Source organism: Halyomorpha halys, unplaced genomic scaffold, assembly GCF_000696795.3.
Source record: "Halyomorpha halys isolate HHAL.00 unplaced genomic scaffold, Hhal_1.1 Scaffold661.1, whole genome shotgun sequence".
In the NCBI taxonomy this organism is placed as follows: Eukaryota; Metazoa; Arthropoda; class Insecta; order Hemiptera; family Pentatomidae; genus Halyomorpha; species Halyomorpha halys.
In genome coordinates, this window is record NW_027116476.1 from 123205 (window position 1) to 151101 (window position 27897).

Here is a 27897-nt window from a genome sequence, read left to right on the forward strand (position 1 = left end):
AAATGAGGAGAAGATAGTTGGGGGTGCAGTCAATGAAAAATTGACCGCACCCCCAACCATCTTCTCCTCATTTATGATTTTTTTTTTTAATACAAGTTTTTAATACAATAAAGCTATCAGTTCTGGTGTGATACAATTTTCATACACTACAAAAATTCGTATTTTTGGGTCTCTTGAAGTGAAAATAACGAATATCAACTTTGTTTCGGCCAAGAATACAACAGTGTAACAAAATATTACGAAGCCGATACATATGAATGCGATCGGTAGAGATAGGAAAGTCTCGGTTATTGCCCATTTATATTTCTGTATCTTTTTTCTCCTTTTGTTATTCATTAAATTCTTAAATATTTAGTGTTTATCCATTGTTTATTATAAGAATGAGAACTAGCTATATATTTCAAATAAACAACATTAGAAGTATTTTACTGGCTATTTTTTTCAAAATTCGTCAAACAATTTTAGATAAGAAATATCTGATATTAAAGTCCACATGTACATTGATTTATTGGTTGTTTTTTTTTTCAAAATCGTTTGAGCCGTTTTTTACGAAATATAAAATAGAATACATAAAGTGGCACTTCTAGTTAATCGATTTTAATAACCCTGTTATGCACATCTCCTAAACATGTAATTTCATTTTCGTAAGAACTATTTAGTCCTACCAACTAGTTATTTATTTCAAATAAAATTAATTAAAAGTACTTTAGAAAAATATTTTTCAAGCATTTGCCATGACAAACTATTTCAATAAGAATAAGATCTATCTTATATTATAGAATATCCAATTGTACGTTGATATACAGGGTTTGAATCTAACCTTTTCAGATTCTTGAGACTGCTATTTATTGTTATATAAATTAATTGACATCCATATTAAGTCTCAACACTCTTTATTATTAATAACAGTCCAACGCTTCGGCCAACACGGCCATCCTCATGGACAATCTTAAATATAAATTTACACCTTACATCCAATTATTTAAAAACTTATTGCAGGCTATTCTACCGTCATTAATAACAGTCAAATCACCCTATTTTGCCATAATTTCATTAATTTTTAAAATTTCATTTTTTTTTTAATTTTAGATTAATTTAATAGTCATCAATAAACTTCTATCGATCTAAAATTAGACGTTTTTAAAAATTAATTAAATGAGTATTATAAATAACCTCGGCGGAGAAGCCTGCAATCAGTGTTTTAACAATTTGATGTTAGGTGTAAATTTATATTTAAGATTGTCCTTTAGGCCGAGTTGGCCGAAACTTTGGGCTTAACATGGATACCTAGTTGAGTTATTTAACAATACTGAGTTTAAATAAAAATCTTTAAAAGTTTTAGAACATAAAAAAAATTAAAAATCGATTCTATAAAATGGCACTTTCGAAAAAATTGGTTTGACATCGCAGAATGTATTGAAATTTCATATTTAAGGCGGGTAAATGCCTTAAATATGTAATTTAAATATTATAAAACTTTTATGAGCTTGACTGTCCGCCCACACATAGACCATCTTTAAGACTTAGATAATTAGACTAGAGGGACCTCAAAACGTATATTTTCATCGAAAACTGGAATTCGAAATTTTTCACGATTGTAATACTCCCTCTTATTATATATACCATACATAGGTAAACGAATGTTTAAAAAAAAAATTCTAATAAATATTTTATCATGAAATTTAATATTATGAATAGATATCTGTATTAAAGGTTTAATATTCAAGTTGTTTATGATGTTTCGAGATAAGCTTTAAATTATCCCGCTGTTAATCCTAAAGGGGAAGTAATTCCCTCCCAATTTGATGCTAACTTCCAGATAGAGATGCAACGAAAATGTTTAAAGTGTTCGAATACTGATAAGTAATCCTGTTCTTAAATAAATAGTATGAGTATATCTGTAAATTAATTATTACTAGATAACAGATCGATTAACTAGTTTATCACAGATAGTGGGGATCAGAGAGCTTATTAAATTCGCTATCTCGGGATCAGTAATTTCAGCGCGGAACAAGACTGACTTTATCTCGGGAAGCGTTTTCACAGTCCCCTTCTCCTTCTAGCCCACATAAAATTAAAACTTTAGTAAGTCTCTAAAGATAAGGAAAAAAAAATAAAATTAACTCCTCAAGGGAAATAAGGTGTTAAAAAAGAAACGATTAACAAACAAAAAAATATTAAAGTTTACGTAAAATGCACAAACGATGTAGTGCCACTCAGATTATCAGTAATACTACATTATATCTAAACAATATCATCATTATTGTTCGTTTGAAGGTAAATACTGACGGATAACGGATAGTATAACTAATTGATATAATGACAATAATATAACGACATACACTGATATTCCTGAAAGTATTTTGTCCAAGAAAAATACTGATGAATCATTTTTTTTTTTTAGTCCTCCACCTCACCATTTCTTGGAAGCAACACGGTAATCCTGTAAGTTACCAACATATTCTAACCGTATCGGGAGTTTTCATTCCCTTGGGCCGTTGCAGACTCGAGGTCGCTAAAGTTTTATCTTAACACACTAAGCTACTACAGTATCAATACTGATAAATCTAAATTTTTACCGTAATCCAGTTGATTAATTAGATCTATTAATTAACTAAGGAAACATAATAATTGACACAATAATTAACAATGGTCTTATAAATTAATACAATATTTTTTTATTTGTACTACAATAATAATTTATTATACCATTTCTATTTATCACCTATCATTATTTTTAGAAAATCAAAAGATATTTTTTTATTAGTTGATTATTTACCTGAATTTCTACCACTTTAATTTCTTATCATTCTATACTATAGCATCATCTACTAAACTTTATTAATTTATCAGTCCACTATTAATTACTGTGTCAGTTAGTACGTCTCCTTAGTTAAATAATAGATCTGTTTAATATTCTATTGTTTTCATTTTTTTATTCATTACAATGTTAGTTAATTTTTGTATTTTTCTTACTAACTTCCTTAATATTTTATTTAGGTTTTATGAGTTTTTTTATCCCTTCGCCTTTAAATCTGTTTTATTAAATGACATTGCTTTACTCCGACATTAGTTTTAACTTTTTTGTGTATTTTCACTGATGAAGACCTACATTATGGGTCAAAACATATTATATAGTTTTCTCGTTCTTGGCCGTAGCCCTGATAATCTCGGTCAGATTCACACAGGTCAATAAATAAATAAATATATTGAATATAATATAAATGCAGTGATAAGTTTGATTGATTTTTTTCAATTTCTTATTTATACAGATATCAGACCTAATAAACACTCCCTCTCCCTCTTTCATCCCTCTCTCTCCCTACTCTTTCGCTCTTTCACCCACAATTCACACTAAAAACAAACCAAAGATAATTATTAGAGACTTCTTAATTTTAGAGACTTCTAAGTCATGAGAAAGTTGGTATCCGCCATTGCTATGAGATGTTTCCCTACATGGTATAAGCAGTGTGTTGAAAAAACATCTGTTAGGTCCTTCATTCGTATTAATGTACAATACATTTTGGTTGGAAACTGTAGGGAAAAAAAGTCCATAATTTTAAGCGGGTGATTCTCCTCCCATTTTAATTTTCAGGAAAAGAAAAAACTAAATCCATTTTTATAATAAAATTTAACTAACTTTATGAAACATATTATTATTAAATTTAATTATTTCTTCTAGGAAAATTACAACTTTTCAATTAATTTTCCTAAAAGAGGAAAATATTTATTTGTATTTTTTGTAAATAATTAGCTAATATACTAAGAACCATAGTGAAGTATGTCGTTGATATTATATTTTGAAATATTATTGTACAGAATAGAAAACACATTTATAATAAATTTTATATTTAATCTTTACACTTTCTTGGGACTGGTTATTATTGTTCAGTCCACAAATTAGGTTAATGTGTGGACTGAAAGTAATGACCTGGGCAAAATAGCCTGTATAAAGATGTTTTTTTAAAAAAAATAATATGGCTCTAAAATTGTATTAGGATCCTTGAGGATGACCGAATTGGCCGAAACGTCGGACTTATAAAGAAATAAAAATTGTTTTGAGACTAAAATTGGATAACATTTATTTATTTAAACAATAAATTTTATATTTATAGGATACCTATTTTTTGAGAGCGTATTTGTCTACATTTTAAATTAACATAATTAGAAATTATTGATGGTATAGGAAATTGATAGGACATTTATGTAACAGGAAACCGGTGATTACAATTAAAAATAGGCCAAGCTCCTGTTATCAGTAATTCGACCTTGACATGACCCTCAACACGTGGGAGATAAGAAATCTAACCTTGGATCCAGCAATGAACCTTTCCAAGAACTAGAATTAATCTATTCAGCTAGTAAAGGCATGAATTGCTCATGTACTTCATATTTATTATAGGTAACATGACTTACACCAGATAATCAAATACAAAATGATAATATATTTTTCTTTTTTAATTTATTAATTTGTAAACTTTAGGATATAAACTCCTTTTATTTTATTTTCTTCAAAAACACAAAATGAAGCGAGGGATTAAATAAAATAGTAAAACAGAAAATTACTGGAGCCAAGGCTCTTCTGGATTGATCAAGGTTTTACTACTTTAGGGAATCTGAACTTTCAAGATATATCTTTACCCGGTAAAATCCTAGCACCAATTCAAGCTTGAAAAAAGTTAATTAAAAATTGACTTAAATTTAAATATTTCATTTAACTAGTACATTAAACGTTTCATTATTATTTAAGTAAATCAAAATTTTTGTTTTAAATACAGGTGATAGTTAAAAAATGATTTTAGCAATTATTGAATTCAAAATTATTTATTAAGTAGTTGTTCCAAGTTATAACCTATGATAATTTGTTTCATATTAACAACTTACATATTAACTTACCGTCAACATATTTTTGTTGTATAGAACACATGAACACACATATAACATGAACAAATACATACAGGTATCATATAGTTTATTTAAGTAACATATTATACAGATTAATGTACACAACTAAAATAGTTTTAGGTTTAGAAGGGATTATAATAATATCTTCAATCTGGTATTGGCTATCTCCTCTAGTGAATAATTTTTTGCTAATAGTTCATTTTAAGGTAAAATCGAAAATTATTGTCTAGAATAAATAATCAAAACAATCCATAAAGAAAGATGTGAAGTCCTGGTTTACATCAACCCGATTTAGACACCGCGAAGAAGTAGTGATCACCCGACTCAGAATAGGATATACCTGAATGACACACATCCACCTCATAACAGGAGAGGCCCCCCAAAATGTTCGAATGTAATAGTAATCTGACCGTCAAAAACATTTTTGAAGAATGTAATCACTACAAAATAACTCTGAACCAGTTAGGGATACCAACAAATGTTCCAATGGCGTTGAGAAACGACAAATCCGTAATGGAAAGAGTCATTAAATTGCATCCATCAGGCTAAATTAATAATCAGTCTTTAATTATTATAATTATCTATTTATCTTGGCTTATTTCTAAAATTAGAAAAGTAACATATCTGCTTTTCATCATCCTTTCCCCACTATCGTTACGATTTTTAAACAAATTATAATTGTCTAGCTAGATGATATTTCAAATCTCACAGAAATGAGTCCCACTGGTACGGATCAGTACACCATACCAAAGCTATGACTGTGGAACAACTAGGCCTTACCAAAGCCAACAACCAACGGGCCTTAATGACCAGGCTGTTAAACGCCCTTTCAAAATTAACACTAATCAAAAATATGTATCACAATGTTAAAGTTTCATGAATTGCATTATTATTATAAAAATAGAACGAAATCGTTAAAAAATAAATAAATAAAAAGCCTTCCAAGTAAATAATATTTCTTCCTCACTATTTCTTCCAAGTAGATACACCTAATTTTATATATTTTCATTTATTTCACATTATTAAATCAAAGAAATCTTTATGGACAAAACTATAGTATTTCTCAACATCTGAAAATATAATAATAAAAGGACATAATTCTAAAGTATATATATATTCTCAGAATAAATTTCGTTGCTTCACTATCTGGGAGGCCTATCCTGGAAATTGGAAACCAGCGTGAAACCCTCCACACTCGCCCTCTGTGGTAGCTTTACCAATCTGACTTTTCAAACAGAGAATTATAGCGAGTAGGTTGGTCGATTTAGGGCATGTCACAATCTTAAAAGAGGAGATCATAACACAAAAAAAAGCAATCCTATATTACTTTTTTAAGCAGATACTAACTGGTTTGATCACATTCCATAGTATTTATATAATTTTTTAAGTTAGTGAGTTTATGTTTTAAATTAAAATATGTTATTTTAAGGCAGTGAGTAATCTAAACTTTAATTATATAAATCTAAAAAGTAATGCTTGATCAGAATTCTAATACAACATAAGATCATCAAATTTTGATATTATACTAGATTTTACTGTTAATTTTTTTTTCTAACATAACTAAAAACAATAAAATGCCAGTAAACAAAAATTTACTTCTACTTTTAAATATAATTTTCTCTTAGCTAATTAGATATTAAAACATAACAATTACACTTGTCCCGACATCATCCAGGAAAGTCAACAACGAAACTATTAGGGAATCAAAACTTACTTGAAAAACGATTTTCCATTCTTTTAAAGATCCAGGACGGCATTGAATCAAAGGTCGTGGAATCCTGGCGGGTCTCCAACCCAGTACCATATGAATCAAATGACTTAGAGCCCCCGAGCCACTTCTATCACATTGACAAATGTCCTCTCCTAAACAGTATTAGCGCGGCATCAACATAGCTTTCTATTTTCGTTTTTCAAAATAGCCAGAAATATCTGAAAGAAAATTCAAAAGAATAAATGTATCGATAGTTTTTCTAGTGGCTATTGAAGCTGATTTAAAGGTCTCAGTAAATGATCCTTTACAAATGCATAAATACAATTGTTACATTTATAGTCGAATTATTTCTGTGGCGGTCACTAAAAGTAGTTCAGTCAAACTATAAAAAAATATTTAAAACCAGCGACAATAATTTCCTTTGTTTTTTCAACAATTTTACCAAAAACCAATGAATCCAAGCAGAAAAGTTAGCTGATTTTTTTTTTTCATGAATTATTTTTTTTTATCGCGTTAAAGCATATAAATAGATAGACTGTATAATGTAGCATACAAAACAAGCCCTTACATGGTTAAGACCAGGTCACAAAATATCAAATTTACGTTTATTCCTGAAAATTGTGAAAATCAGAACAATGGTGTGGAAAAATCGTATAAAAGCTGGAAGAATGATAGCTTTACAAGTCACGATTTTTGTGTGTGATTGTGTTTGAACATTTTTATTTTTTTCATTCTTGTAAAATTATCAGAGAGAGGAATGTTTTATTTGGCCGTGCTGCCCAAATACATTAGGTTGCTATAATACACAGCGTAACCAACCATAATCGAACATATGTCTACTACAATACATTAACATTTTTAGTTTTTTTAGCAATTATCAATAATACACTAAAACCAAATACACTTAAATACATTTTTTTTTAACAAAATATTATTTTTCTTCGTTTTCCTATTTCCCTCCTATATACATATATTATTCATTCTCCTTTTCGCACATAGCCAAATAACAATTTATCAACTTAACAATTATATCCAATTCATTATCCTCATGTTTCGCTCACTAATACCTCACCTCTCAAGTGATTCGCAACAACCTTTTGATCAATTGAGCAATTATACAAAAATCATTAATAGATAGCAACAAAACAATCACAGTTGCGAATACTAATTTCGAGTTTCTCTAATAATGGAGTTTCTCAAACATACAAATGTAGCTCTGTTAAACATCCTCTAGACTTAAAATCCTCACCTGATACTCAAGAGTCAACTCGGACGATAAAAGATATAATCGAGATAATATTTCGCACTTCCAAAACATCCTATACCCAAGATTTTAAGATCATACTTGAAACATATTTTTTTTTTCCTGGTGTGAGAAAATCAAAACCTTTCCAACCATGTTAACGTCACAATGCTGAACAACCCCACCATGAAAATTAAACCTTCATTGGGGTTTTCTGAAACATTTAGTGGATTCTCATATGACTTTAGGAGTCCAAGATTTGGCCAACTGTCCTATTCAATAATGTGACCTCCATGGTTATCAATACAGTGACTAATTATTGATAACTCATCTAAAGAGGGTGTGCAAAACAGAATCAGTCACAGTCCGAAATTAATTGAAATGGATATGGTTCGTCTTTAAAAACATTTGATTTTCAGTTTGAATAATAGGTACTGTCTAAGGAATGTGACAAAAGCAATGTGAATCAGAATTTGAAAACGTTCTGCTGGAACTCAACCACTTTGGATCATCTCTTTACCAAAATATTTTTGATGGATTATAATATATCCCAAGTTAAATTTTAATACACAAAAAGTTTAGAGTTGCCAGACTGTAGTTGCTCAAATTCTTATCTTCTTTTTGTTATCTATCCTTTTGATATATTTCTAAATTATCGCATAAATAAAAATTAACTGTATGCTCTAAATAGCTGGTAATACTGAGAGAATTAGCTTGGTTAAGGTATATACAACTTTATTAACTCCTATATTGAATGATAAGAAGCATTGTAATACATGTACAATCACAAAACAATAACTGACAATGCTACACTTGTGCCAACAAAGGCAGAACACAGACAAAACCCTTGGAAAGGTCAAGCCCAAGTCGTCCTCCCATAAAAAATTCATTCCCTAAATAGTGAGCTTAAGAAGTAAAGTCCTAAAAAAATATTATACATATTTTAGAAATAGCACTAACATTTTTCTGAAATTTCTAAACATACAAAAGTGTTTATTTATTTTCGGAATATTCTCATTTTTTTTTCAATTTCTAGTATAGAACAAAACCTTATCATACTTTTTTATTTTATTTTCAACTTTCTGAAAAGAAGACTTACCCTTCTTGTCCATCATCCGGTTTTCTAAATCAATAGTAATTTCACAATATAACTGAATGTCATTTTTGTCTACAAGATATTACCATTATAATTATTTTTAATTGTTGAAAAATGTATATCAAATACAAATTTATAATCATAAGTATTAATAATAGCAAACAATTTATTTTTTAATATAGCAATTGACAGGAAAGCAACCAAATGATAGGTAAGAGACAGAAAATTTTCCGGAAGTTATAAATAAAAAGATGAAGTAGTCTGATAATAAACTCCTAGGGATTTATTATAAGATAAAGTATTTATTATTATTTTAAATACAGATATATGCCTAAAATATAAATTTTTGTAGAAGTAAAAAAAAATTTTAAGTTTTAGTTATATACATAAATAGCGATAAGTTCAACAGGGGCCCACTAATCAACGTACCAAAAACTTACGGGACGTATGTATAGTGGAATTTGTAAGTTGAGTGGAAAACGTACCAGACTTTTTTCCATTTGATTCCGTTCGTAAGCAGGGGACAATTGAGCAAATTGGTAATTAGATTTGTCGGGCAATAAAAAAAAACAAAAAAAAACAGGATTATTTACTATACAATATATAGAAAGAAATTTGAATGAATTTTCAATTAGCTAAGTATAGTGAATTTTGTAAAAAGATGTAACGAATAAGCGTGAAAAATGAATAAAGTTTTCGTTTCCTTCAATACAATTTCCTTGAAAATTTAAAAAAAACCATTAAAAATAAAAGTGTGTTATTTTTGTTGTGGTTCGTGTAAAATAGGGTTTTATATAACTTCCCTGTATTGACCACACCCATGGCTATTATAAAATAGAATTTTTTTTTACTAGGACTGTCCCACACTGTTCTAAAAATACTGAGCAAAAGACCGAAAATAAAGGCCACTGTCCTCCTTTGAAACTGAAATTTTTTGAACAGCAACTTAAACAGAACCTTATAGACTCCAGATTGAGTAATGTGGAATAAATATGATATTATTATTAGAATTTATTAAATAAACTAAGTAGAAAGTTCGATAAATAAGTAGATAATAATTAGTAAAAAAATATTATTTTTCATCTTTTACCCTCGAATATCGATGCCATATAATACTTACTAAACCAAAAATAAGCCAATTAATCACAAACTATGCGTTTATTACATATTTATGTAAGTCATACCATTTGGAATTAAAAAGGATTTTTTTATGCCGTCTTTGTAGCACTGTTAAGTAGTTAACGCATATTTAGTGACCTGAATGGGTTGTTTTTTATTTAATAGCAATACATTTTCCATTTTTAAAGGAAATTGAAACCTGATTTGATCATCTTGTATGGTTTGAATTTTTCCATCATTATACAAAATGCACTTATTTTTATCTTTCTATCGTTGTAACATGTGTATTATGGGGAGAAAGATTTAGATTAACATATTCAAAACTGTTACATTGCTAAATTTAAATATGTTAGTAAAAATTCCTAACAAGAAAGAACTATGAAAAAATTAAAACCTTTGATGAGAATCATACAATATGATAACAGAAAGAAGTTATAGATAAAGAAAAAAAAACTAACAGCTTCATCATCAAAAAAAAATATCAGGAAAAAATTAAATAGGAGGGGTAATACCTTTTAATGCTAAAAGGTACGTAGCGATCTTATTCGTGATTCCGCACGAATTGGATAGTTAAGAATTATTATTGAGAGTAGAGTTTGCAATGAAGTGAGCATTGTGAAATATGTTAATGTTACTAAAATTATTGGAAGTATGAATAACCTTGTTTTAACAGAGATTGCATATCCCTCCTTTCCTTTAAAGTAAAAGTGAAGTAAAAAAGGCCACGCCTTTGGGGCTCAGGTTTACGTTGAAGTTAATAGGAATCTCTGCCATTCTGACCTGCATTGAAAAAAGGCAGTCAGTGATCATACTCTTCCTCTACTGCTCTGCTATGCCTCTTATGTCTATCATAAGCCTTGCATTTTAGGGCAATTTTACTGCCAGCTTAACCCCGCCCTTAAACACCTTTAGGAGTCTTAACGGGCCCCCCTCCTTCAAGAGTCTTAATGGGCAGTTGTAGAGAAGGTTACAAAATAGTGAATAAAAAACATAAACATATAATAAAGGGATAAGCAAGTACTGCCTCCAGACCAACGGCTGTGATAGGGGGCGTAAAAAAATTAAAAAATAAAAATGAAATTCTTATCATTGAGCGCATTAATAACAAATATAGAGAGTTATTGATCATATGACTTCCCGAACCAAAAATAATTAACATTTTTAACAATAATCCCATTAATTACTCAATAATGTTCTAAAAGCGGAACAGATTACGTAGCAGCTCAAAGCTCAATGGATCTTTCAACATGTGATTTATTTATGAAGGAAATATTGATTGAACCAGTCGATATCTTTCAACAGACCTGGCTGGCATGATATGATGGATGCTCATATCATGATAGCTGCTAGTTGTTATTATGTAGTAAAATCATAATAATTAAAAAAAAAAGGAATATAGATTTGATGTGAAAAATAGATTCATATTTCAATCATAAAAAAACCAAGAAAACAGCATTAATCATAAAATCAATAGATAAATATTACACTACTATTAATATAGATCCATAAACATATATATAAATAAATCTAAAAAATATGTATTTCTTAAATTATATCCTGAAATATACTACATGAACCAATGTCTACAGGAAGTCTACTAAGGACTTTATTTAAACCTTTAACAGGTAATAAAAGCCCCCATCAAATTAAAAATAAAACTGAACCTACAGTTTAATATAAAAATTTATACATTTGTTTTTAATATAAATGCAATAATAAATAGTTTTTTCCTCACTCAGTGTAGTGAAAATACTTAACATTTGGCTTTATATTTATTTATGGGTTTAACAGGATAGGGTATTATCATGCCATAGGCGTTGATGACCAGATGGTTTTACGCCTTTAAGCAACAAACAACAACAACAAAAAGAATTCAAATAGTACAAAACAATTTATTAAGCGCCAACGTTTCGCCCCATTTTGTAGGACTTCAGGGGGTCAAGAAATGAAAGAATCATTCTTAGTACTTTCATTCATCATTTTTGGCTTAGTTGCTAGATGAAAGTCCTGATGAAGCCCTGCAAATTGGGGCGAAACGTTGGCGCTTAATGAACAGATTAGTACAATTTTACAACGATCATCTAAAAAACCAACTTATAATCAATATATCGAGAAAAAAAAAACTAGAACTTAATCCGTCACTTTTAAAAGTTTTGATGAACACTTCAAATGATTTTTCGGATCAAATAGAAATTCTCGTCTTGCTCGGATTGGAAAAATTTCTCAAGTATTTTCTTTCACCAAGAGAAAAAGTTAATCAACTTTAGCCATTTCCAATAAGTGGGAATGGAGGACCTACCAGAATCCCAAATTAAAATGGCCAGAATGGCTTGTGCGGCAAAGCGCATTATTCCACACGGGCAGTTTTTCCCTCTATGACTTTTCCGATTCATTTGTATTAATGCAATTCTATATATTCTGAAGAAGAATAGAAGAAGTTCTAAACTCGGATTCCTCACAATTAAACTGGAGGTTCTCTATTCAAACAAATCCATTAAATGTACAGTAAAATATGTTTAGTCTTAATATAGCTTTTATTAATTAAACAAAAAAATAATACTAACTCAGAGAATTTTTAATGTGCCATCGTTACTGCAAAATCATTAGAACGAATAAATAATTTTAGGTATTTTGAAAATAAATAACAATAAAATCCTGTACATATAGAATCAACAAGATCATTATTCACACTGAAAACAGTGAACGAATAAAAACATTTTTATTTTTCATATCCAATTTCAAAAACTTTCTAATTAAATTAAGTAACTATTTTAGAAATTAGAATCGTATAGATTTAATAAATAATATCCTTATTTAGTTCAACAAAATAAGAATATTTTTTTTATTATTTAAAATAGATTTAAGATTTTTTTTTATTATTTAAAATAGATTTAAAGGAGACCAGCGGAAGTTATTACAGTCGCACAAAATTGATCTATTTTTAATAAGTATTTACTCAAGAATTTAGTACCTGTTTTTCTGTATGAAGATGAATTCCAAGAATCAGAGTACAAGAGCAACCACCAGTGCTAGTTTCGAAAAGGAAGCAAAGAACCCAGTGACAGATAGTAAGAATTTTGCTAAGATAACCTCTCAGAACATAGAAAAATTTCCGAAACGAGAACGTGCCATCGTTTATACTAGTGATGAAGGATTCAAATTGATTGATTATCTTGAGAAATTAAAATGGGAGCAGCCCAGAAACATACGATTCGCCTCAAGAATTTCAAACAACCGTATTTGTATTCACCAAAGCTCTAAAGATGAGGTTGACAAAATCATAAATTCCAATGCTTCCCTAAAGCTCGGGGGACATCATAGTACCCATCCGTAGATTATATATATAGATAACCATTGTTTGGATTTCACGGAAATCGATAGAATTAACTGTCTTCATTGGTGTTAAATGGAAAATATTAGCAACTTAAATCAAACATTTAAACTTATAAAGAGTGTATCTTATTTTATTTTTTAATCTTAGATTCCGTAGAAGTCAAGCCCGCAAAACGAGTAATTATTTCCAATGTCGAACCCAGTATTCCCCACAGCGCAAAAGAAGATGCCTTGAATCAAGCAAAGGTTATCTCTATGTCGCCAGTACAAAAATCTATTTTTTCCAATATTCTCAGCCGCAAGACGACACATTTTTATTTCACTCCTGAAAGCAGTTATTCTCTTCCAGAATCTTTAGTAATTAAAACCGTTAAGGGGACTTTTCGTATTTTCTTTTATGAAGACACCGGTGCCTGCTATAGATGTAAAAGGAGGGGCATTTATTTCTCTTCCCAAGGCAGGACTGGTCGAATTTTTCAAATAGTTTTAAGGATACTGGAAGATTCCTGATTGACCGTGTGTAATAATAAAAGGAAGATTATCTGGGTGCAGTCAAATAATAACTCAAATAGCGATTAATTAATAATACTGAAAAATTAGAAGAAATAATAAACCAACAAATTTGGAAATATACGCCTCGGAGGATTGCCAGGAATAAAAGAGGAAGCCAGGTGAGAAAAAAGTGGATTAAGGTGGTTGAGAAGTTTATCATGGAAGGAATGGTATTTGGTTCTGGCCAAATCGGCAACATATGGAACATTGAGGTCCTGATGAATGACTTGATTTGTGACCAAGTAAGGAGCATTAAGGATTTTATGAAGAATTTTGGACTGTAAGGATTGGATTCTGGAGGAATTTGATGGTTTAGTGGAGCCCCAAAGCCGGGTGTCTTCATAAAACTCCGTATGTCCAGATAGGCCTTATAATAGTCATGTAGATCAGTATTTTGTAATGGATTGGCAATTTAGACCGTTTGTCTAGTAAATGTTATAATAGTCGGAATCGACGAGCAGTTTCTTGTCTTTTTAGTCTTGTATGAGGATTCCATGTCAGTCGTTTGTCGAGATTTAGTCCTAAGTAACGGATCTGTTTGACAGGAATAAGTGGGGTATTATTAAAGGATACTGTAGGGCAAGAGGTCATGGGTTCACGACGAAGGGTAAAACTTTTAATTTAAATCAATACAAATTGGAATGCTCAAAAACAGTTATTTATTTATGAAAGTATTCAAAAAAGGTACAGAACTATTAACGAATTACGATTATTCTAGCTAAATAAAAATATGTTAAATAATGATCAATCAAGAACAGCCATGAAAAATGTAGACCTGACAGAGAATTTACGACATTAATCCAGTGAGACATTACAAGACATGCGTCTCACGATTCCTTTTTTGTTATATAAGAACCATTCCAGATTTGCATTGGTTCCACTCCACTCCTCCTTCCTCTAAAAATTAGTAATGTTTGCATCCCACATGTTGTATTGTATACGGAACTTTTACACAAGCCTTGGCTCTATCTATCGCAAATTCCTGGAAACCTTTCACGTGAAACTCCTTTCTATCGACATCCTCCTCCACTAGATCTATTCTATCTGACATTAAATATAATTATTCCAGTATGCTAGAGATAAGATCATTCTTAATAGGTTCTTGTAAATAAGACGAATAGGCGTTTTCCCGAGAAGTATGTCTTAATCAGTGTATCTTGATATGAATTATACCTCACACCACACTGAGGTTGCCATTGTGCAGCTATTGAAAAATAAATCAGAACAGGCTTAGTTTAGAGAGAAAACGGAAACAAACAAAATTTAAGGGAGACTATCGAACTATATCCTACTGACTTTATTTTTGTTTTCATATTTTTCTATCATTCATTTTTGTAAACGACGTTACAAAAACGGTAAGGCAATTAATTTTTTCAATATTTCGTCACTTAATCCAATATTTTTGCAGTTATACATAGTTTGTTGCAGATTTGCACAAAAAGTTTAAGATAAAGTATCTCGGATTAGATGAATAATTTCAAATAGAGGTGGGGGTGAAATTGTGTTGAATTTAACAGCTCAAAGAAACGATTAAATAATACAGAATTTTAATCTGCGAGGGCCGTTGGAGGCTAATGCAAAATAAATGAAGAGATTTGTCTCCCTCCCTCCACCCACAAAGGAATTTTTTATTTCAGTACAAATTCTTTCATCATCTACTTTGAGCTTCTATCATTTGTCACAGCTATTAGCTAAGGAACATAACTGACTAATTCATCTGGTAAGAACGATAAATTTCTTTATGCTAAGTAAGGCATTTAAAACAAAAAAAATTAATAAAACATAATTATTATTCCAGCCTGTTTATTAGACTAAATCTGCGTGACATCATGAGATCTATCTTCATATTATTTTTTCATTTACCTTAATAATTTTATAGGTAATAATAAATATAAATTCAAGCAGAAAATTAAATGCAATATGTAGAACATGTGATGGGTAGGCATAAGGGATACAGCACACAATAATGCATTTCTCTAATTCGTCAAAAATGGACTGCGGATGATTTTTACAGCATGCAGCCCATTTTTCCAGTTTTTTTCAGTGTTTTCTGCATTACGGATAGACCAAAATTGAAATCGAAAGATCTGTAGTAAAGCGTAGAACTTCGCCAAAATATACTGCAAGATTGATTGTCTATGAATTTTCTGATATCATTGACTGCAATGTTGAACAGTGTTGGACTTTAAACAGAACCTTCAGGAACACCATTGGTCAAATTTTGATTTGACACCTTTGGGTGAAAAAAAACTGAAGCAATACGAAAGTTATGATTGATCAAGAAATTTCGTATAAATAAAAATCAGTGGGTTGCCAGAGAATTCCCATAGTTGTGAAGATTTAGAATTTTGTTTCAACAGCATAAGTCAAACGCACTCTCTATATCTTAAAAGATTGTAAAAACGAGCTGGTTCCCATCAAAACAGGTTTTCAAAAAAGAATTTAATTTGAAGATGAGGTAGATTTTCGTAAATCCGTGGATTCCGTTGACTTGTATTTCCGAAATCCACATTGGTCCCTATCCAGTATGCTTTGAGTATCTAATTACCACAGGAGGCGATGATTAACAATTTTTCAGCGAGTTTGCAAAGAATCAAGGTGATTGAGATGGATCTATAACTCTGAATTAGTTTAGGATATTTGTTGGATTTAATTATGGGGATTACTTTAGCCGAAGACCAACTTTTCATAAATCTCTGGCATTCCACATGTTGTTAAGGAGCTCTAGAAGCAGGTATTAACTAGTTGCAGGTAAGTGTTTTATGAATTTTGTGTCAATCTGATCTGGGGCTGGAGATCATCACAATAAAAGGGAATATCATAACGTAAATAATAAAAGCGAATCTTCCCTTCCCGCCCTACGGATATATTATAATTTAATGTTGGTCGTGGGCTAATTATAAATAATTGGTATCAAATAAAGATTCACATTTCCTTGTTAACATTGAGAATGTTTTCAATCAATGCTCAAACGTTTTCGGCTGCTGTAATTATTATTCAATGGCCTGTTACCAGAAATTAGTATCGAATAAATAACTATTTCTCATCGGCGCAGTAATTATTAATCAATAAATACGAAATATTAATGAATTCGATAATCTCCTGAAAGAGAAAAGTAAAAAATCGGAAAGAGCCGAGAGCGTCCGATCTCTCCGGATTGCATTCATATGTACAAGGCTTTGTTATCTTTATTTTCTGTATTCATGGCAAAGTTGTTATTCATTTATCGCACCTCCAGAAACTCAAAGAGACAAGACTTCAAAATCACACACGACTCCACCAAACCGAATGAAACTTTGGCTATGGCCTCACAAACTTAATGAGAATGTTACTCCTACAATTAATAAAGTTGGAGAATGCATTTCTCTAACAGTTAACATGGAATGATTTTTTTAGTGTAGGGAAATAGTCCGGCTGGACTATTAAGAAAAGTCCAAAAATGGCAAATCAAAGGAATAGTTTTTCTGTGGTTTTTTTTTTGGATCTTAGTTAACCGCCACCCGGACTATCTCCCTACAATCATTTACATATGGTCAACCAATAATCTTCCAAGATGATCTTACGTTTTATTGGCAGAAAGCGTTAGCATTTAATTCAGAACAATAGGTAAAATATATAGTCCGGGTACACTAATGTTCATCCAGTATGTTATCTAATTAATAGAACAATGAATATGATTTTGATGAAAGTATATTCATTATAGAACGAAGTTGCAACGAGAAGGCATTGATATAACATTTATAGCAAAAAGGGCTGAAAACGCTACTTTCAAACACTCCAGAAAGCTTAGGATCAAAAGAAAAAAAGAAAGTGTCACCCCGAAGTAGAAAAATAGAAGAAAAAGAAGGTGGGAAGTGCGGATTTATTTGCCCTTATGTCAGCTATTATCAAACGTTTGTTCCATGTCTTGGAAATGGCTTTGTGTCATTTCTTTTCTCCTGAAAGCGATGGAAAGGGTACATTGTATGTTGTATAGTAAAGTTATAGAAACTTACTATATGTAAAGTTTGGATTCAGACCTATTTCACGAATTTCTAGTTTAGTTTTAACCGATTAAAAGAATTACATTTTTTCTTCTAAGAAATGGTACCAAAGAGTAGGAAAACTAGTTGTTTTAGACGGCCTTATATTTTATCTGAGAGATTTTCCAAAGAAGATAAAAATAATTAATATATTTAAAACTGTAGATCTAGTGGTGTTTCATTAGTCACTAATTATTTAAGAAATAATGTAACTGAGGTTGATTTATTTTTGGCTTTTTAAAGCTTCGATGTAACGATTCCAAAACATTTATTATTTTTACCTCAGTCTTCAGTAAATGATCGAGAAAAGAGCTGAAATTAGGCGCCATTTGGTTTCAAATATTGAATTCCGAGGATCAGTCTTGAGTGACCTGTAATTTTGTATACATGTATACATACATACCGCACGCGGTGACGGCGGTCTGCATTTTCCATTAACCTTATCATTTTTTAGTCTATTGTATAATGATTGCAAAATATTATGAGATAAATGGCAAATGAAACCCCTGATTGGATGCCATTTTATGGGAACTAATAAAATGGCGGATGGTAATGACGTTTACTTTAATGCTTTAGCGGTGAAGATCTTCAAAAATGATGTCACGATAATTGGGTTTGGTTTGAAAGAGGCAAAGAGTACCAAAAAAAAAAATTATATATCACAATTAAATAATGTAATTATTAGTTTCATAATTTAATAAAAAAAAAAAAAAAGTAGTTTTTACGTTATTGATCTACTGAAAGTATAGCGACCGTAGGATATGATTGTCTAGTAATGTTCAAATGATAGGCAAATTATAAGGTCCTAATGTTAATCTCTGCTTTCATATACTTTTTTTCTACATTCTACTAATAAAAATGATATAATGAGATATGATAAGTTCATCACGTTTCGTTTATATAACAAAACACGTACGATAGTTATATAACAAAAGTGAAGTTGAAGTTATGAACCTGAAATATGTGCGTTATATATCTCTATCTAACTGTTGGGAGATATATATCTGCGCACTACAAACCTGAAATACTAGACTCACCATCTTCTAAATTCACTAACCCTAACTATGTGTTTATTAAGAGTGAAAAATATAGTTTTCTACATACTTTCCAGATAAATTGTTTTCTTTATAAATAATAGGATTAATTAACACACATATATTACAATTACTGAATTAATAATTCCGCAATTTTTTTATTGTATGTTTTATATTATTTATTGGAGAAAGGCATGGCTCAGGAGCCAGGTTCGAATTCGGCTATGTCAGATAAATATTTATTCTGTTACTTTAGTGAGTTCCAGAACCTTTCCGGGATCCACCCAGCCTCATTAAGTGGGAACCCTTAATTAAAAAACAATTTGGAGGTGCATATACACGCGTCTATTTTTATTGATACATATTGATTACTCATGCATTAATTTAATATTTGTATTAAATTTTGGAATTAATTCATATATAAAATTGTATTAATTTATTTACAGAGTAGTTAAGAACATTATATAATATCATAACGATCTGGAATGAAAATGAGGGTCATTATATAAAGCTTTTCGGATTATAATAAGAGATAACCATAAATATACCAAATATGTTAAAATATTAAAAAGAAAATAAGATGATGAATATGTAAATAGATCATAATAATGACACATAATTGCCCAAATTCCATCGACTACTTTTGCCTACTCATGTTAAGGTATTTTTCTCACCACACCTATATCTCTAAAAAAGGCACACCCAATCAGGTCAACATTTTGAGGGATTTTGAGAATTACTGTAAAAAAAATCTAGTATTAATTTTATCCACTCCCATTACCTACTTTCGCTTCGTTATACAAATATGCTAAAATTCTTGACACCCATGTTTCAAACAGGACACCTTCCATTGATTGTATTAAAAACGAAAGATTAAATTTATTACAAAAAATATTTATTTCTAAATTTTTTAATATAGATAATTATATGCCTACTTACACAGCAGATACGGTTGGCACAGCTGCCTGACACAAGTACTTGGCAAACGTTTCTAATTTTTATAAATCCAAAAGACTTCGTAAAAGTTTCAGACAATCTGACGAACTATTTCTTATTTACCAAAAATATAAAATCTTGGAAAATAAAAAAGTTTTATATTTGTATTATTTTGTTCAATTTTTTAAAACAAAGACAATTGAAATGTTAAAATATGTCAAGATAATAATTCTAAATACACTACTACAACATAGTTAAATATTTCTACTGTGTCTACAGGAACATTCTACTGCTGTTTCTGGAAGCAATCCATAAAAACAAAAACATTAAAGACACAGTAAACTATAAAACTGACACAAAACATTTAAATAAACATTATACAGATATTATAAATAGATTAGCCATATCAACATAAAAAATAAATCCGAATAAAATAGTCAAATCATACATTTTAATTTAATTTACACAATAGATAAAATTGGACATATCAATAGGGAGGAAACAAAACAGTAAATTGAACATGTTTATATGGTCCAAAGAAGCAATATCCAATACAGAACAATGGTTTGTGGTACAGAGAGAGAAGAATACACCAATAGTAAAGGATAATGGATTAAACGATTTTCAACAATGACATTTGATTGACAAGATTTCAATAGTGAATTTGATAGTATGACAAGTATAATTAAAAGTGGTAAATATAATTACAAATACACATATATGACATAGATGAAAATTATTGATTAAAATAAATTATTATTTTTAGTATTATAAAATATTAAATATTAAATTTTAATTTTCCCTATCTATAAATTAATAAATAAATAGAAAATACGAAATCTGCTAACCAACGTTGCATTATCGTAGCGTTGACTGTACAGGATCGTTACTACAGTCGCTGTAAGTTATTTGAAGCAGCCACATAGCACACAAAGCAGATCGGATGGTCTGCAATTGGATGCACCAAACTAGGTACAAATCACGTTTAATTGGAAAGGACAATATCGGATTGGAAACACATGGCTTGGCCTTCAGCCTTTTGGAACGTCGTTTGTATATGAAATACTACCCCCCACTATGATTGGAATTGCACAATACTGGAGTGGTTTTCAAATAGAGATATAATTTCCTAATCCCTAAGATACCATAATCCATGACTGTAAATAAATAAAACTGTAAAATATTCCAACGAGTGAAGCAAAAGCAAACATGTCCACTTTGTCCTAAAACGTGTGTATGACCTCATTCAGAACATAAATCATGCAATGGTAAATAAGGATAAATCAATGATATGAATAAATTGGGGGAAACGAGGCGATGTATTCCAAAACCAGCTAGGTATATTTCGTTATTAGTTTATAAAGGTTTTAAAAAATATCACCAACCATTACGTAATGTATATTCAACTAAAAGACTTCCTAAATATAAATTACATTTAAAATTACATAGAAAATTTTAATATACAAATAGAAGTCAATAAAAATGCATTTCCACATTCACTGATAGCTTCTACTATGAATCCCTTTGCTTGTTGACAAATGTATATAATATGTGTGTAGTGTGTGTGTATATATATAAATACATATATATATATATATATATGTATATATGTATTTATACAGATGGTTCAAGGATTAACGGTGACTCGGGCTATGCTATTTATGTTTCTGGGTTCAATCATTCCCCTCAGTATTAATTCTCTACAGGCTGATTAACTCATACTGCCTAATTACATGCTATCTTAGAAGTCCTCAAATACATTCTTCAATCCACAGAATATAATATTGTAAGTCTTAACAAGTTGTAGGAGTGCATTATTATCACTGAATAAAAATATCAGTAAAACCCAAATGGAGATAATGAAAACACATTATCTTCCAATAAAAGGAAATAAGAATATAATATTTACATGAATTAAGAGTCACAAAGGGATTCCAGATAACGAGGCAATTTATAAAATGACTGAATTGGCGATTACAACAGGTCGCTATAATGCCCTATCCCGATTATTATAAAATCATTAAATTATATTAGGAAGAAAACGGGCAAAAACAATGGGAGTACCCCACCGGGCAGTGGTATAAAAATATATTTCCTCATATCATTCGTAGACCATGGTTCTCATAAGCAAACGTTGGGAAAAACATCATAAAACTTATATTAAAGTGAGAATGAATCATGGAATTTGCAATAACTACATGCACGAAATAGCCATAACTAAAACTTTTCAATGTGAGAGTTATAACGGCAACGAGACCCTTAAGCATATTATATTTGAATGGGTGGCATACAAAAAACAACAGGAAATATTCTTCAAAGATCTACATAGAAATCAAAATATTATTTATGATAGTATATTAAAAGTAACAGACTATGCAAAAATATGTTACATCAATAATTATTTGAAACCTTTACACATAATTACATAACAGATGTGGTTATGGTATGGAATATTAGTAAATCCGATATATTTAACTTAATATATAATAACAGTAACAAAAGGATTGGGTAACTGTCCTAAAAAGATTTCATAGAATATAGTTAATTAATTTTTGGCTGTAAGGAATAAACCAATGCCAGGGGGAAATTTAAAGTCTATTTTGAAATTTTAATTTTTTCTTTAGTTATTTTACTAACAATTTTGGTACAAACTAGATCATCATTATATAAATGGATGTTTTTAAATTAGTTGATTAACATGTAAATTAACTGTTTTTTGGACGAAATTATTTTATTCCGTTATATAAATCAAGTAGTAATAACCCAGTTCTTCAAAGATCTACATAGAAATCAAAATATTATTTATGATAGTATATTAAAAGTAACAGACTATGCTAAAATATGTTACATCAATATTTATTTGAAAACTTTACACATAATTATATAACAGATGTGGTTATGGTATGGAATATTAGTAAATCCGATATATTTAACTTAATATATAATAACAGTAACAAAAGGATTGGGAAACTGTCCTACAAATATTTCATAGAATATAGTTAATTAATTTTTGGCTGTAAGGAATAAACCAATGCTAGGGGGAAATTTAAAGTCTATTTTGAAATTTAAATTTTTTCTTTAGTTATTTTACTAACAGTTTTGGTACAAACTAGATCATCATGATATAAATGGATTTTTTTTAATTAGTTGATAAACATGTAAATTAACTTTTTTTGGACGAAATTAATTTATTCCGTTATATAAATCAAGTAGTAATAACCCAGTATTAAAATTGTTAGTAAAAAAAAAATATATTTGAATGCATATTAATATTAGAGTCGTCTCATTTAAAAAGCAGTTATATTAGCATATCTTGTGAATACATCGATGTTTGCCTTGGATTTTCATAATTTCTAACAGACAAATGTAATTTTTTTTTGTCGTTCGTAATACAGTAATGCATCATGCGTAGATGTCCCACACCTCTCTCATGTTCAACATAGAAAAAGTTTTCATAAAAAAAAAAACCTTTATGGGAAACGTTTTCACACAAGTTACGAACCTATTCTAACCAGAGTACGGAGGTCAAGTATTATTCCGTGGAACTACCACAAAAGAAAAGTCGACCAACATGGACCGGAATCGAACCAGCACTACTGAAAACGAGAGGTTACTATGGTAAAGCTTCGAAATAAGTCAAAATGCTATCTTTTCATTAAAGAGTCTATCCTGAAACATACACACCAACAAACCCAGAATAATAGAGCCACAAAGCTGTATCTACCACAAGTAGATAATTATTAATTCATTTCATGAAAAATGTCTTTACAAATATGCAATCCAATGTCAATACAAAAAAATCAATGTATAAAGATAGTTTAGAAATAACAACATATTAAATTTAAACCAATTGAAGGAAGAGGGCGACACAAGCTAAACATTTCTCAAATAACTGTAATTTTATAGAACACAAATGTTTAAACTTTTAGAGCAACTGTATTAAATATTTAAACCGTGTAATAATTTAAAAGTCAATGCTTATCTACCATAGATATGATCCAAGTCATTTCTATTTAAAGAGGGTTGTAATAAAATATAAATAAGAATATATATGTGACTGAAGAAAAAAAATTTCAGATTATAATCTTTATATATAAAAGGGAATTTTTAATATAAAATAAGGCAATCTACAGCGAAGATGATTTATGATAATGCAAACTGACTGATAATATCATCATATTAAAACTAGAATATATAAACGGATTTAATAGGAATAGTTAATATTAAGAAATATATATAAATAAAATAAAATTGATACATAAAAGGGACAGAAAAAAATATGTATATATTTTTATTCGATAACTGTAAGTGAAATTAATTGATACGATATTTTTTTAATTAAATCCAATTAATGGCATTTGGTGCAGTTTATTGAGCCATAAAGGACCCCCAAGTTTCGCGTATATTGATTGAGTCATGTTTAAGATGTTGCAGTTTTTTTGAGTTTTCAAAATAAATTCATAGGCATGTTTGTCCAGTAAACTTTTCAATTACAGGACCGATTTACATACTGACTTTTTCTTTAATGTTCCGCGTCACTATGGGAAGGCTTAAAGCTACTGAAATCCCCAATTTGTCAGGTAGAAAAAAAGTTCTGGACAAAATTAGATGATTTTGGCGTGTAGCTCAATTTTTTCGTTTTTGACTGTAGACGTTTTTGAGTTGTTGATTAAATTCTCAACAAATAAAAAAAAATCATTGAAATCTAACTCTCAAAAGCAAAGATACGACATATTGAACCTGTGGATGAGCCCCTCTCACTTCAAAGAAAAACATATTCCTTATATAATATGTTGGTTCAATTTATGTTATCAAATCATAATAATAATGCGTATGTAAATATTTGATTTTAAATAAATACAATAATTGATATGTAACTAATGTTCATGATATGTGTTCATTCAATATATGCTCATCCTCAAATTTAGCAATAGCGAAGCATTGCCAGGTCTGTTAGTAATTGGTAAAAAAAATGTTTAAGCATGTCTCAAGTATTTAATGAGGACTTAAAAATTTAAGAACTTTTCCTCTCTTATGACTTTTAATTACGCGGTTTCCTTTCCTTTTCATTATTAATAAAAAGCTTTTGGGGGATTTAAACCATCAGAAAAAATATAACGTTCATATTCTAAATTATTAAATTCTATCTACTTGCAAGCAACATATCATTAATTTCATGACTAGCTAAATCAGAATAAAAGTAAAATATATACATTTAAACAATCTTCACTTACACAGGATTTATTTTATTTAATCCAGATTATAATGTACCATTTTATGCAATGAAATAAACTTGGGGATTTCATTTTCTCTTAAGTATAAATTTCGGATGACAAATTAATATTATAGAGTTTATTTATAAGTAATATATTTTAGTAAATTGTCGAGAAAGTTTAAAAAGGTAATCAACTACTATATGCTAGATATAATTAAATGCGTATAAGAATTTTAAATAAAATTATAGATTTCTTCTAAACCAGAGCGTGAGCTTTGTTATGATAGTTACAGAATAGATTACAAAGTATAATTAATAAAGAATGAATTCCTCCCATCATTCTGCACTGTATTGGAAAATCCCCTCCTTGAATTACACTCGGAAATTAAAGGTGGAGACAGTCCTTTGCCAAATCAATAAAGCTTTTAAAAGGATTAAGTCCGGCTATAATTTCTAAGAATGGTTTGACAAGTCAATGCTCCTAAAGAAAAGCTGTTTTCTTCTCATCATCCTAGTGCATCATAAGTGCTAGTTCACTAAGAGATTAAAAAAAAAAAAAAATTGCACAATTGATTTAATATTCAAAACTTAAATCAATTAATATTTTTTTAAATGATTAATATATGTATATTTGTATTCCAATTCATAATATGGATTCGGAGAATAATATGTCGTGTGAAGACTCTGAGGAAGAGACCCCGATTTCTGAACAAAGCGCAACGGAATCAAAATATTTAAAGAGGTGTACTCTTCAAAAACGCCATGGAAACACTTTCCTAGAGATATAAAAAACAATAAACTAGAGCTAACCACACCTACCACCTCAACCAAAAATAATTCTACTGCTGTCAACAATCAACCAAATAACAATCCAGAACCTCAAGGATTCTCAGTCCACAGCCACAGCCACCCCCTATCCTCGTCTCTAGAATAGAAAATGTCATAGTGTTTGGTCAAGAAATTGCTGATTTGATTGGACAGCCAAATTTCATGTGTTTTACGTGTCAAAGACGTTAAGATAAACACTACCAATAAGGAACACTGCAAAAATCAGTTTCTATAAAAAATCAGCCTAGGAAGAAATTGACCACAATGTGAGGAATGTTTTGGGCGTTCTACGCCCCACTGACAGATATCTATAATCGCACTTCCATTATTCTTTATTGACTTATGATCAGCCCAAAATATTTCAGGTTACAAGGTTGGTTTGTTCAACCGTCAAATTTAAGGAGCCCAAACAAAAAACCAATCATTTTCCAGTGCAACAGGTGTCAATATTTTGGGCATACTAAAATCTCTTGCCATCACCAGGCCAGGTTCGTTAAATGTGCTGGACCTCATGCAACTGACACCTGCCAGAAAACACGAGATGAAAAAACGAAAACACGAAAAGACCACCTAGCGAGCTACAGAGGCTCCAAAAATCTCAACACGCTGAGGCCTCATTTCATTGCATCAAAAGGACTTGATCAAACTTGCACTCTGCCGTCTGAAACCCAAAATTTGAACATTTTCCCAAACTTGGAGAAACCAGATCATTTCATTACACCACTCCCTTCTACTTCAAAAACATTGGATCGAACTGAAGACTCAACCCGGACATACTCCGATTAAGAAACGCCATCCCCGACTTCGGGCTCCTCAGCCCAAGCTCCTGACCTCTCCTCCAAGAACACAAATTCTTGCCAATCATCGGTTAAAATCATCACCACAACATCCACCCCCAGTTCCACCGAGCCCATCTGTTCCATTAAACTCCCGTCCCATTTACCATTAAAAACCAACACAGCTCCTCCCAGCCAACCCCAGCTTCCAATGTATCACGACGAGCCTGACCCCCACCCAGCACTCCTAGTCACATAAAATGTCCATCACAAGCCCCTGAGCCGTACCCTCATTACAAAAATCCAATCGATATAACTTTAATCCTTTCATTCTTCCTAACCGATCTTTAAAAGACCATCAAATTCCTTATCAGCCTTCTCACTAGAATCACATCCGAAATCCCACATAATTCCCACGATGAGCACAAAGCTCCTAGCTGTAGCTAATGGTCAACCAAATCACCTTGACGAACTCGACTTATTCCTACATGACAAACACATGGACATAGCCTAACTGACTGAACACATTTATATTGAATTTATTCATATATTTATGTATTAATATTATATATTTATATATCTTTATGCATATAGCCATGTATTTATATTATGTATCTCTATCGGTTCCTTGTGGGAACCGACTGAAAATGTATGCAAATATATTTAATTCGATCACTAGATTCCATAATCAAAGCAAGAGGGTGCTTTGGTATGCTAGATATGAATATTTATATTTAATCATTAGAGTTCTTCTCCAAAGGTATCGCGTTTATCAATTTATTATGCTATTATTATGAGGTGGCATGCAGGGATTAGATGACTATCTGTAGAAAGGACCTAAAGTTTAGAAGATTTTGAATTATTTTATATTATATCCGTTGCTAGAAAGTCATTCATATTCTAATGTAAATTCCAAAAGCAATTATCTAATTCATCATCTTTGCGTCAAACAACACTAAATAAATACATTTTATTATTAATAGCATACCACTTCATCATAAAATAATGATTTTCTTTGCAACTAAAATATATATTAATTTTTTTAAATATTTTAATTTAACTTTAAATTAAATTAGACTCGTGGTAGGACGCTTTCCCGAGTCACAACATCCAATAGTTACTCCATC

At 30.3% G+C, this 27897-nt stretch overlaps 1 protein-coding gene and 1 long non-coding RNA gene across 6 annotated transcripts in view; one reads left to right on the forward strand and one right to left on the reverse strand.

The window, feature by feature from the left end:
* LOC106685129 (facilitated trehalose transporter Tret1) overlaps positions 1-27897 on the forward strand; it is a 228444-nt gene that overhangs the window by 118017 nt on the left and 82530 nt on the right. The window lies entirely within an intron of this gene.
* The window catches only part of LOC136797241 (uncharacterized), a 136554-nt gene that overhangs the window by 36159 nt on the left and 72498 nt on the right, over positions 1-27897 (reverse strand). The window contains exon 5 of one of the 3 annotated variants that reach the window (XR_010845082.1): positions 6682-6834. The exons of the other annotated variants lie outside the window; for them this stretch is intronic. This is a non-coding gene — a long non-coding RNA (uncharacterized lncRNA). Of the gene's footprint in view, positions 1-6681; positions 6835-27897 lie in introns of those variants that run through there. 3 annotated transcript variants of the gene reach the window in all.